The sequence below is a fragment of the Artibeus jamaicensis genome, unplaced genomic scaffold (assembly GCF_021234435.1).
Source record: "Artibeus jamaicensis isolate MK-2021 breed Jamaican fruit bat unplaced genomic scaffold, CSHL_Jam_final contig_1832, whole genome shotgun sequence".
Classification (NCBI taxonomy): Eukaryota; Metazoa; Chordata; class Mammalia; order Chiroptera; family Phyllostomidae; genus Artibeus; species Artibeus jamaicensis.
The window spans coordinates 4,131,034-4,143,943 of NW_026521362.1; the positions used below are offsets into that span (position 1 = coordinate 4,131,034).

The 12,910-nt window shown below is 39.1% G+C and overlaps 1 pseudogene; it reads left to right on the top strand.

Moving 5' to 3' along the window:
• The first annotated feature begins 7,569 nt into the window (after positions 1-7,569).
• The window catches only part of LOC119047900 (CUB domain-containing protein 1-like), a 137,876-nt pseudogene continuing 132,535 nt past the window's right edge, over positions 7,570-12,910 (top strand).

A 12,910-nucleotide genomic window follows, 5' to 3' on the forward strand; every position in this document is an offset into this window, starting at 1 on the left:
TTTCAATCTATGACATTGATTTGGTAATCACATTGCAGACTTTTAAATGAAAGAATAAAATACTAAAGAAAACATATGCCAGCATTACAAATATTGTTTTATCAACATTTCATGTGTTCTGGGCCACAACACAAGTTGTCTTTCTTGTTGTAAGTAATGTACCAAAACTGTTGAAAAACTGCATAAGACATTGACTTGTACTGGGTCCCCAGGATAGGAGGTCTAAACATTGCCTACCTCTCCCTTAAAATATCCAAAAAGGCCTTTGAAGTGCCAGGTTTTCCCAGTTACTTACAGGCCTCATACTGGGATACACAGAAAGCTGTGCCCACTTTCTCGTGCCACTTGGGAACAGCAGAGAGCTTTCTGAAGCTGTCTGAAGTCTCCTCTGCTAAACATGCCACATAGATGATTTTACCCCACCTCCCCCGAGGTCTTGGGAATTCGAGAGTGTTTCCTTTCATTACTTGCTGATCCTCTTGGTTCCACCCCTGAAATAAGGCTTCAGTTGTCACTGTTCTTAAACACCTCAACCTACCTGGGAGTTTTAATTTCCACCTCTTCATCTCCCAACCCCAGAGAGCAGGGCACAGGCCCCCTGACCAGGGAGACATACTTAGGACTCACTTTCTTCCTTCCCTCAGATTTTCCCATCCTCCCAGTTCTTGGGTGTGTTCTGTAGTCTGGGAGAAGAAAGACTGTCTTTGGCAATATTTTTTATACCTGTTGTTCATGGCATAACTTCATTCCCCAAGTACTTCAATGCTCTGACTTTTTAAGTCAGTACAAATGCTAAGATGCTTGGGTTCATAGAACCCAAAAGCATTTTATTCTTGAAATTATTATTTTCCCCCTGCATTTCTAAGCCTATTTTCTAAACTAAAATCTAAGAATTGACTGATTTTTCCATTCTTATTCTGTAACAACCTTTCTGCAGAGAGTGGATACCTAAGTCTTACATTTTACCTTTAACTGGAAGGAGGCTGCAAGATAAAGAGGAATTTCCAAACATGAATAACATTTCAATTACTATTTCAGTGCTATTTCTAATTATTAAATTTAAAATGATAACAAGTTAATGCAAAATTCAAAGATGTGTGTGTGTGTGAGATACTTTCAAACTGTGATCAAACACTATTTAATCAAGTTCTATTTTTATTCAAAGCTTGAAGAGAAGAATTCTTTTAAACTTTCCTTGAAAAATTACATAATAATTTTTAAAAACCTCTTCAAACATAAATGCCCCCTTGACTTCAGATTAAGCATTAAAGCTTTTCACAGTGAATTAAATTCTCATTTCATGTTAAACAAATTATGCAAATTTGATATCATGCCAAATAACACAATACTAAATTCTCACTTCAGGTATAAAATTTGAAAAAGAAATGTTTAAATTTCTCTAATTTGTAAAAGCTCACTAAGATTTTTAGATTTCAGAGCTGGCAAATCAACTCTATTATGAACTATGTGTACTCTATTGCCAAATAGATGAGCCTTTCTTGTAAAAGGTAAATGCCCACTGTCAGACTTTCTCCCCAGCACATAAATCATGTTTTGTGTACTTGCATCAGAATTGTGCAAGAAATTTTGCACCATTATTTTCATTCATTATTATCATGCTTCAATTTTTTCTGTATATGGAACATATGCTGTATATTATTGATAACATGGTGAGGCTTATGTTGGTGCAGCAATACAACAAAATCAATAATTATGGGAGGAAAATTTGATAAAAGATCATGAAGGAAGTCAATCAATTGGTATAACACCCTGTCCTAGTTAAACAATCTGTAGACTTATTCGAGCTGATAGAAAATTTAGTCTTTAATTACCTGGGATTTGAATTATAGGTGGCCTCCAGAAAAGCATCACTTGCATAAAATACAAATGTCTGGTACTTGAACTACTTGTAGCAGTGGCAATAAGAACATCAGAGTTGGGAATTATTCTGATGACTGCTATTTTCTTCAAATTACTATCAAAATGACTCAAATCGTCCCATCTTTGTCTTCATGTTTTTCAAAATTCTTTTCTACCATCACAATTTATCTGGAGTTTGGAAAGTGGCTACAGCTCTTTAAGGTGTCTGCACATTGTTTTGAGGTGCTTGTTACTACTTGGGTGTGTCTGTGTGTGCCATTTAAAAGGATGATGCACATGAGCTTTGTAAAGTTCCTTTTCCCACTCAAAAACCCATTAAGCACCTATCAGTCACCATCCTATTTTCTTGCTATATACTTGAGTCTTTCCATAACTTTGTCAGTTGGACAATCATGTCAATCGCAATCCAGTAAGGAAGAGAGAAACCTTTCTAAGCACCCAATACACAGATAATTTTATACAGGGATCAGGATGGGGAGATGTATCGGAGAGGTAATCAGTGGTTAGAAACAACAAAGACTGTGGCCACCTGAGAACCAGAGGTAATAGGGAGAGGAATGAATTACTGAAACCTAGGGTCTGACCTGTCCTAGCAGAAGCTCGCTTCAGGGTAGGGCTGCCCAAGAGTTGTGAAGTCAGGAAAGGAACAAGCAGTGCCAGAAAAGCCACCAGAGTAGAGAAAGAAAGGGGGAAATACTCAGAACTACTGAGAAATGCTCGTCTCTCTTCTCGCAGCATTCCAATCTCCTGCCACTGCTTCCCATTGGCCTATGCCAGGATGGAAGCCCAGGGAAAGCATCCCCCAGAGGTGAGCTTTCCCAACAAATGCAGAGAGAGCCACGCTCATAGTAAAAAGCCCTTCAGGTGGGGAAACCACTTCACTTCTAGTCAATAGATGAGCTGTATGCATGTGAAATAAAATTTGCATCCAGTCCCTTCACATAATCTCCAGGGACAGTTTTCTGGATGAGCTTGGGGGTGCAGATCTCAGCTACACCAGAATATAATGTTTTTTCTAGATAGATACAATTATTTATCCCATAAGACTCTGACATAAAACAGTCAAAAATGTACTTTAAGGTATCCAGTCTAGCAATATAATAAATTCAGTATAATTTCATCTTTTCGAGTAAAAACCTACCACTTAGTATTAGATGGAAGCAGGAATAATGAGCATAATAAATCTTAGTCGCCTTAACCTTTTTGGTCAGTCATACATAGGTGACTTGGTCTCCAGATTTCTGTGATGATTTTTATATGCTTTATAAACATAATTTGTAAAGTGCATAAGATAAGACAAACTCACCTCCTGCTTTTATATGACCAGCATTCTAATTATACATATTTTTTCTGAGTTTTCCTCTGTGCCATTAACATGAACAAACGTGTTGGAATTCAAGGAGCATGTGAATGACTTCCCGTAGCTAATTGACTATCCCAGCAAATGCACACATCAATTTCACTAATCTTCAGCAAACTATAAATTAAGCAGTGAGGCTATGACAAGCTTATTGATTACTTGCCAACAATTTTCTCTAATATGCTGCTTCTATTCCATAAATTAAAATGTTTCCATCGTGTCCTCTAAAACTCATTTAATTATTTACAAACTTCCCCACAATATCAACTTCTCTCTAAATGTTGCCCTTGTCTCAAGAGAAAACTGGTTCTCCCCAGAGGACTCCACTGTCCTTGTAGGTCTTTCAAGGGAAAGCTGTTCATTCTCCAGCAGCCCGTCCACTCTGGGCTCTGAATCAATGCACTTCGGGCCCCTCACTGCTGCTCATATACAACTTCTCCACTCTTCTTTGTGAGCTTCTCCTCCTTTGAGGCTTACTCGTGCCATAAGCCACAGGTGGCAAACACAAGGCCCGAGGGCCACCTTGTTTTATCTAGTCCAGCACCTTGTTTCTACCCGGCAGCAGCACCAAGCTCTCACTTAAATGTTAAGGAGTAGTTACATTTGTACAGTCCTAAAATTACATTCAGCCCTTTAAAGGCAACCACTAGGCTGATGTGGTCCCTGGTGAAAATGAGTTTGACACCCTGCCATAAGCTGTATTATCCTGCACTCTTCTTTACTAAGCTCCTGTTTGGTTTCCTTCATTCATTGAAGACTTTGGCAGGTAGCTCACTGCCATACCTTAACTTCTTCCACACTCCTAGCCATCTTCAACATCATGGGGTGAACCCAGATAACCTCATTATCTGAAAGCTCAGTGCCCTGGTGCTTCATCTCCAATGACCTTCTTCACTTCAACCACCTACGCTCAGAGCCACTCTGGAATTCATCGCCACCTGGAACTGTTCTATCCCTGAAATCATCAACTTACACTTTTGATTCTCTAACTAAAATATCTTACTCTTCTAGCTTGCTCCTTTATTTAGCCCCCATACACCAGTTTTCCCAATTCATTAGCATATCTACTTCTCAGCAGTTTTCTGTCAGGATTTTCGCTCCAGCTTATATTCAGGGCCCAACATTTCAATGACTCCCTCATCTCCCTTACCTCACTGTCCCACTGGAACTCCAGCCCAGCAAAACACCAACCCTCAATGTTTGCCTTCCCTGCAGATGCACTTGGACAAATTGAGTTTTGTTGCATGAAATCACTGAAATTGGTGGATTTGTCACTATAAATTTAGGATCATTAACATCACCAGGAAGCTCAGCATTATCCCCAAATACCATTATGTATGTATTCTAATCAAGTCTCTGTCCTGTTTACTGTTTCCTGTTTTAAACACCCAGTGACCTTAGATGCATTGCTTTGTTGCCCCCCCTGCCTGCTCTCAACAGATGACTTCTTCAGCTTCATGGAAATAAGAAAAGCCAAACAGTTTGAAGTTCCTTCAATGCCCAGTCCGTGCCTCCTATTTATCTTCCCTCCTTCCCTCCTCCTCCTTTTGCCACTATATGTTTTAGACCAGTGGTTCTCAAAGGTTAGTTCCCAAACACAAAATACTGGGGAACTTGATAGAAATGCACATTTTCTGGCTTCCCTTTAGCCAACCTAGTGAGTCAGAAACTCTACAGACAGGACCCAGTGACCAGTGTTTTAAGAAGCCCTTCAGCTGATTTCTATGCATGCTCAAGTTTTCGAACAACTGTCTCATGCTAATCCTTCTGTCTGTGCTCTGCATTCCACCCAACCCCGCATTCTCAGTTCCTGGAGTTATATCACAAGTCTTTGCCCCTCCCCTCCCACCACCTCACCTAATACCTAACTATTTCAATGTACTCCTAACCCATCTCTCAAGTCTCCGTCTTGTTGCCCTGCAACCATTGTAGCCAGTGTAATTCTTTGGGAGCATATATTTGTTAGAATCATTCTGTTTCTTAAAATCTGTCCAGGTCTTCCCTTCACATTAACATGTTACCCCGTCTTTTAAACTGCCTCATAGATCTTTTCAAGTTCTGGTGTCTGCCTCCCCAACTTCATCCTGTGCAGTCCATCTCCTTGAATTTTAATACTCGAAGCATCCTGAATTTTTTCTGTTCCTTTCATGCTATGTCCTTCCTGGTTTTTGGTCCTTCACTGTTGATTCCTCATCTTGGGACACTCTTCTTGCCTACAGTTTCCTCTGGCCAACATTACCTGTCCTTCATATCTCCAATCAGAATGTACTTCAGTGAGGTGTCCTGATCTGATTGAACTTCATTCCTATATGTTTTCTTAACTCCATGTGAACCTGCTATCATAATGTTCACCTTTTTCTAGCACCTGTTGTCATGCCAGACTAAGGGCTATTTAAGGACAGAAACTACGTCCACCTCATTCACATTATGTCCTGTGAACCTGGCATAACACCTACATCTGACACAAGATAGGTGCTCAGCAAACATCTGCTGAATGAATACATGAATGAATGAATTTCAAAATTCATGTCATGTTTTTGGTCTTCATTTTCATTTCTTTTAAAAATAGCCCTCCTGTTTCCCTAAGTGAATAGCTCAGTTGGTTAGAGTGTTTTCTCAGTACACCAAGATTATGGGTTCCATCTCTAGTCAGAGCCCATACAAGAAGCAACCCACAAATGCATAAATAAGTGGAATAACAAATCAATGTTTTTCTTTCTCTTTCCCCCTCCTCTCTCTCTAAAATCAATTTTAAAAATTCTTCCTGTTAAATGTCCTTCTTTTTCCCCCCATAACTCCTTCTATTATTCTTTTACATTAAAGCTTTTAGCCCTGTGGTTTCCCACTCTGTCTGCTAAGGTTCTCCAGAATGCTTGAGCAAACTCGCAGGGGGACCAGGAGATATTTCCACTTGTCGAGGGAAGTAAAACAACATCTGTCGGATACCCTGTGAACTACCAGTTTGAGGGAGTTTGGGGTTCAACATTAGATAACTACATTTCTTCCAAAAATGTCCTATCTTTGTGAAGATGGGTTTGCAACAGCAACTGTGACAGAAAAGACGCATCAAGTAGAAATCAATATAGTACAGAAATTAGGGTACAGGTGCCCAGTTTGATGCCTAGTTTGAGAATATGTGAGGTGCCAAATGTGTACTAAGTTGTTAGAACATAAATACTCATTCAGTTGGTTAGATCTCATTATTTAATAAGTAAAACTGTTAAGTATTTCATTGGGCCTAGAAGCACTATGAAAAAATTACTGAGACAGTAAAGGAACAGAAGCGGGATCCTCTATTCTTGCCAATTGTTAATTTTCTTTTACGTGGACTCTCCACCTTCCTGTTTTATTGTTGTTTATGTTCTCACTCCAGTTAGTTGTTGCTTACTATGATTTCTTTTAGTTTGTTCTTTTTGGTAATTGTGATATATTTATTTACTGTCATTGGTTCTGATTCTCTTTGCCTGATTTCTATCACAATTTCTCTCTTCTCCTCTGTAATGATTTTTAAATCCTATTATTATTATTATTATTATTATTTGTTTGTTGCACTTGAATATTACATTGTAAAGAAAGGAAAATTGACTTTGTGAATCTCTATGTGCAGACACATCAATATCTGATGTGTAAATGTGTGTGAAGCCAGTCATAAGTCTCAACCTTTTCCTAAAAGGGAGAAGTTACAGTGATGTGACCTCACACAATTGTGGAGGCTGGTACAGCAGTCTCTGCACAGATGTCATCATCACATCTGATGCTTAAGTTTAAACTTCAAAGGCAGGCAATCAGGAGCTGAAATTGGGTGTTTCTATGGTGGGGAGAGAAAGATAGAGCTGCAACTCACAGCACACAATGGACTTAAACCTGTCGGTTCTCTTGCTTCTGACCTCAGTGGTATGGTGCTCTGACGAAGCTGGGTTCCTTCATCATGGTGTAAAACACATGAGAAACACCTGAAGGAAGATTTTGGTGGAGCAGTTGCAGGTCCACTCAGCACCCTGCAGCAATGGGGTGAGGCAGCAGATCATCAACAGCCTGTGTGAGCTACAAAATAGCTGCTGCTTCACTTCTGCCCAAATCTCATACAAGTACCTCTCTGTGACCCACGCTCCCTGGAAACATACCAGAAAGGGAATTCTGGGAAATGTAGTTCAGCCTAGTCAAGAGGCTGCATTACACAGCCACCACAAGCACAACACCCAGTTCCTTTACTGATAGTCACAGGCAAAAATATGTGTTCATTAAAATTCAATATATAGTCAATGTTAAATGAGTGATTTCAGAGGGAGTGGAGAGAAGTGCAGGCAGTGGTTCATAGGATTGGCACAATGGATAGATTTCAAGTAGATGATGAAAGCAGTATTCCAGTGAGGGAAAATGGCAGTGTTCCAGAAACAGATGACCAGGCATTCCGAGGTAATGGCCAATCAGCCAAAGCAGAGCACATGGCCTGTGATGCAAGAAGTGGGGACTGAGTCTGAAGAGAAGGCTAGAACCAGACCACAGACTCTAATGCTAAACCTGGTTCGAGTTTTATTCTGCAAGCAGACAAGAAGTCCTCATGATTTACTCAATTTACTGCTATTTATCCTGGTTCTTTTTGCCTGGTCTCCACTTTTATTTCTTTTCATTCTACTTTGAGAAATGATTTCTCGTCCTTGCTCTTTGCATTAATGTCATTTCTTGGTTATAATAAAAGACTCCATGTCATATAGAAAAAACAGTGGGTTTTGGACCCATTGTAAGGCAAATGGGGTATGAGTGTTAACAAAAAGGGCTTTAAGATGATGACCCTGCTGACATCTGCAAAAGGAACTTAAAGGAGCAAAGGACACCGAAGATATAACTTCTCTCTTGACAGCACCCCTTAGAAATAAAACTAGACAACAGACTACAACTTGGAGTCTTTGGTTTTGAGTCAAGTTTCTTCCCATACTTTGTAGGACTCAAGCCTGTCTCATGTCCTGATAAGCCATTGTTGCTCTTTCTATACAGAAATGGGTATACACCTTCCATCCCCATCTTAAGGCCCATTGACAGGAAGGGCTTATCCCAGTAAGGCTCATACTAAGGTTAGTGGAAAGGTCAATGGCATCCAAGTGAGTTTTCCTGAACCCAATGTCCTGTTCAGAGGAGCTTCTGGGACTAGACCCAAGCATCCCTCAGCAGCCTCCTCCCTGGGCAGAAGCATCTCCAGGAAATGGATCCACTAACTGCTCCTACAGCAGCTAATAGTCTTTTACTGGACAAAATCCCACTCTCTCCCCGACCATCTTCTACTCTGTTGCCTCCATCAAGAGAACTGCAGCAGGCACCCTGCTGATCTTGTTTTAGTAGGAAGAGCCCTGCACTGAGATCCAGAACTGGGCCTCAGCCCTGTTCTGCAGCTCACTCGCTGTGAGACCTTGGGTACAACCCAAGACATAGCCTCTGAGAGCTTTGTCAAATGAGTAGGTTAAAGTAGATGCTCCCTAGGATGTCTTCAAAATATATGTTTTTTAAATTTTAAGATATGCTAATTAAAATGAGATCCAAATTTTACTTATCAAATTGGCAAAAAATGAAATAATATAACTATTCACTCTTAGAAAGTCTTCTTAACACTGTGGATAAGAAATAAAATTAGGAAGAAAATAGTGAACATTGCTATTAGATAGAAAAGTTGTTAAAACACCCATAGTCTCAGGAATCCCCCTTCTGTTACTCCCAGAATAATTAATTTCAGGGGCATGTCCAGCATGTAGGCAATGATACATCACAGCATTGCTTATAATAATAAAGACATAGAAATAATATAACTATCCACTAACAAGCCATTGATTAAAGAAATCATAGTATATTTATGCAATGGTATAGCATAAAGCAACTTCACATGACACTGTAGAGAAACACTTAATAAAATTGAAAAGTTCTCCACATTAATATATAAAGGAAGTGATCTACATAATATTTCATTGTCATCTAGTATTATCACAGTTTAGTTGTATATATAATCATATTTCCCCAAATCTGACTTGCCTGTGACTGGTAAATAAAGCTTCACTCTCTTTATCAGCCAGTTGACAACATATATGAGCCCCCATTGTGCAGAAATCCATGCTTCTATCAGGTTGCCCATTCAGGAATGTCCAGGACTCTCAAAGGAACCCTAACTTCCTCCACAAATCCACTGCTAGTCCAAAGTGCTAAAGGTGAGTCTATGACCCAATAAAACTGACTTGCAGGCTCCTCCCCCTTTCCAAAAACAATTAGTTCAAAATGCAAAATCTATAGAAATTTGAACAGTGTAATCTTTTCAAACCCAAATCTGATCATCCCCATCTCTGTTCTTCTTACAACCATGGCTTGCCATTACTCTACAAGTAAAGATAAACTTCCTCAAGAAGGCTACAAACTCCTATAGTCTTGCCTAGTATATTGTTCCTACACGTTTCTCTGGCCTCAACATACACCAGACTCCCTCTCCATTCTAGATACACAAGTCCTTCCTCAGTCCTTCATGTTCTTCATACTCCCACCCTGCCACAGGGCATTTGCACTTACTATTTAACTCTCTTCTTGCTATGAATGAATGATCTTCCCTAGCTCTTTTATCCAGTGAATTCCTACTCAATTTGTCATGTTCTCAGAGAAGGGTCCTCAAGGCTGTCAGACTATATTATCTATATTACACATTTACACAGCATTGTGTAATTTTGTTATGGCCCTGATCACAGTTGCAAATTTACATTTTAATTATATGACTTGGTAAATAAAGATGAGCTGTGTCTTTTCTCCTTTTTATTCTTCAACATTTCATTTATACCTAACACAGTGACTGTTACATAGTTTTTTACACAACTAACCATGGTCTATTTCAGGATTCCTCTTGGAGAAGGTGGGGATTCAGAATGGCCCCCTCAATTAAGAATCCCCACATCTTGAGCTCAGGACCCTAACTCTCCTTTCATCCCTGAGAAAAGGAGAGGTATCTTCCTCCCTACAGATCTGTCCTGCTTGGTAGTGATGTAGAATTATTTGGAGAAAACTTTTACCTCTATTCACAAGGTGCAGCCTGCACACCAAGGTCCAGAAAAGCCGTAACGATATTTTGTATTATTTCTCAAAGCTTAGATTGTTTAGGCCTAAATATTATTCTAGATGAATGCCACTTGCCTAGACTCAACCCACCGCACAATCTTCCCTCCGGGACTGGTAAGGCCTCAGGATCTCCTGCAAAAAGATCGCCTAAAAACCAGCAATAATTTTAGCCATTGGGAAGCCTAAACTCTGCTATAGGAAAAACAAATTATCTAATTCTATACCATTCTAATTATCTGAATTCATATTATTAACAGATTATTTAACATCTCAGATTCAATCACCGGCATTTGGGCCACTCTTCTAACCTTATATAAAAATGTATCAAATAACTACATGTATAAAATATATTCAATGCATAAAAAGGGAGTTTTCCATAAATATAAAGCACTATTTCTACCACAGATGAGAGAAATTGCTTACAATCCTCCAAAATGGTACTTTTTTAACTTCCACAGTTTGGGAATCATCCTCCTGAGGGTCTATCTATCTGCATGGAGACAGGCACAGACACACGCAGAGAACTCTTCCAGGGTTGCTTCCCCTCTGAATGAGTGGTTCCTGGGCTCCAGCTTCAACATGGTCCAAGATGCTAAACAGAAGGGAATGATGGTAGGATAGACCTGGGGGTATTCTCCTTAACTGGTATCCCCCATGTCTTGGCAGTCATTATAATGTGACCTGTTTTCAGCTTATCTACACAGTTGAGTGAGTTTCCCAGAGTCTAGAAGAGAAAAAGGGATGAAGCGATGGTTTCTTGGGAATATTTTAGCATATTGACTGAATAATGGAGTGTTTGGGCTTCCTGGGAATAATCTTCAGTCTATAGTGAAATAAATTAGTGAAAGTTTCTGAGTTAGTAATAGAAATTACACATTCATGTATATTTTCAAAATTTTTTAAGCAAAAGAGAAAAGCTCTAAAGAAAAGGAGAGGACTCAGGCAGCCCAAGGGGCTACACTATGGCTGAGAAATTAGTGAGCACTCTTTTTTCAACACGGATAATCAGGGGATTGTTAGCAACATGTCAAAAGATTGGAGTTGCTTTTTTTTAAGGAAGAACCTTGAGGAAAAAAATGAACTTTATATCTGTGCAAGAAAGTTGTATTTTTAAAATAACAGCATCATATTTAAAATGATGTTATATTGTAAAGAGGTGGGCAAAAGTAGGTTTACAGTTTTTCATATGGAAAGTAATACAACAATTAATAAATAATAATATAAAAATAAACTGTGTTGAACACACTCCTGACTTGAAACTGGCTTTTGCCCAACACTATATGTGTAAGGATTTATTGCAAAACAAGATTAGTTATAACAGATCACCTAGACAGTACAGTTTTGAAGGGTGGGCCCTCTGTCCAAAGTCCAAAACCTGTTCTCTTTCCGCTTGTATAACACTTTGTTCAAGTGTTTAACCAATTTCTAGGGAAACATTCATTCATAAGACGTGCCACGGACACATGGCCCTCACTGGGCAAACCTCCCAGCAATTCGACAGATGTCCCCCCCAACATACACCCCTAACTAATGCAGTCTTGACTATTGGTTCTAGAGGGAGGTGAGGATTTTCAGAAAAATCTTAAACCTCTATCCTCAGAATGTAACTACTTTTCTGTATGCAGAAGTATTGCTACTTTTAATGAAAGCCATCTTAATTTCCCTTGACAATACGTAGAGTATGTTCTTCCATACAGTAAGAGTAACAAAATCCAAACAGGTAATTGCCTAATGAAAATATAATCAAGGGAGACACTGCATAGGAAATGAAATTTTTGCTAGTAAACACTGATAGAGATGCACTAAAAAAGTAAGGCTAAAGAAAATGAATTCATATGTGAACTTCAAAATGTAAAGAGCTGAATGCCTCTCACTAAAAATGCCCATTGACACTAAAGAATACACTGCCAGTTTAGCATTAGCCTGTGAAATTTACCCCTATAGAGTCACAGAACACAATGTGTCTTTTATAAAGTATATACACTCATACCCTGCAATAAAAAGGAGGTGATTGCTTTCAAGAACTCTATCTTCTCTCAAAACTTTCACAGAAATAAAATTCTATTATAACTGTAGCTATAAGACCACCTTAGAAATTTCACACAGTAACAGTCCTATAGTACTTAAACATGTTGGCATCAAATTTATATATAACTTCTTCTATTCCCATGCCCACCAAACGTTTTCCTCTGCCATGCAGTACACACAGTCAGAGATATTCCTGGGCATCCTCTCGTGGTTGTCAGGCAGTCAAAGCTACTAGTTAGTAGTTTATAATAGTGATTTCACTATTTAGAAATAATTTTGAGCACTATTATATTTTAGACACTATACTAAGAGCATTGGGGAAAAGAATATAAACAAAAACCAGCCAAGCTCATTCTTTCAATAGTTTAAAACCTCTAACAGGGAAGATGTACAACTGTAGTTCTAAGATACCAGAGAACAAAGGAGGCCCCCAAGGGAAGGACGAATTATTGTAAGCAGGTCAGGGAAAATGTCCTAAGGAAGTTCACTTTGAGTCAGATTTGGAAGGTTAGGTAGACTTTACACAGAGAGGAAGGGAAGGGCCTTCCAGCTGAGAGGACA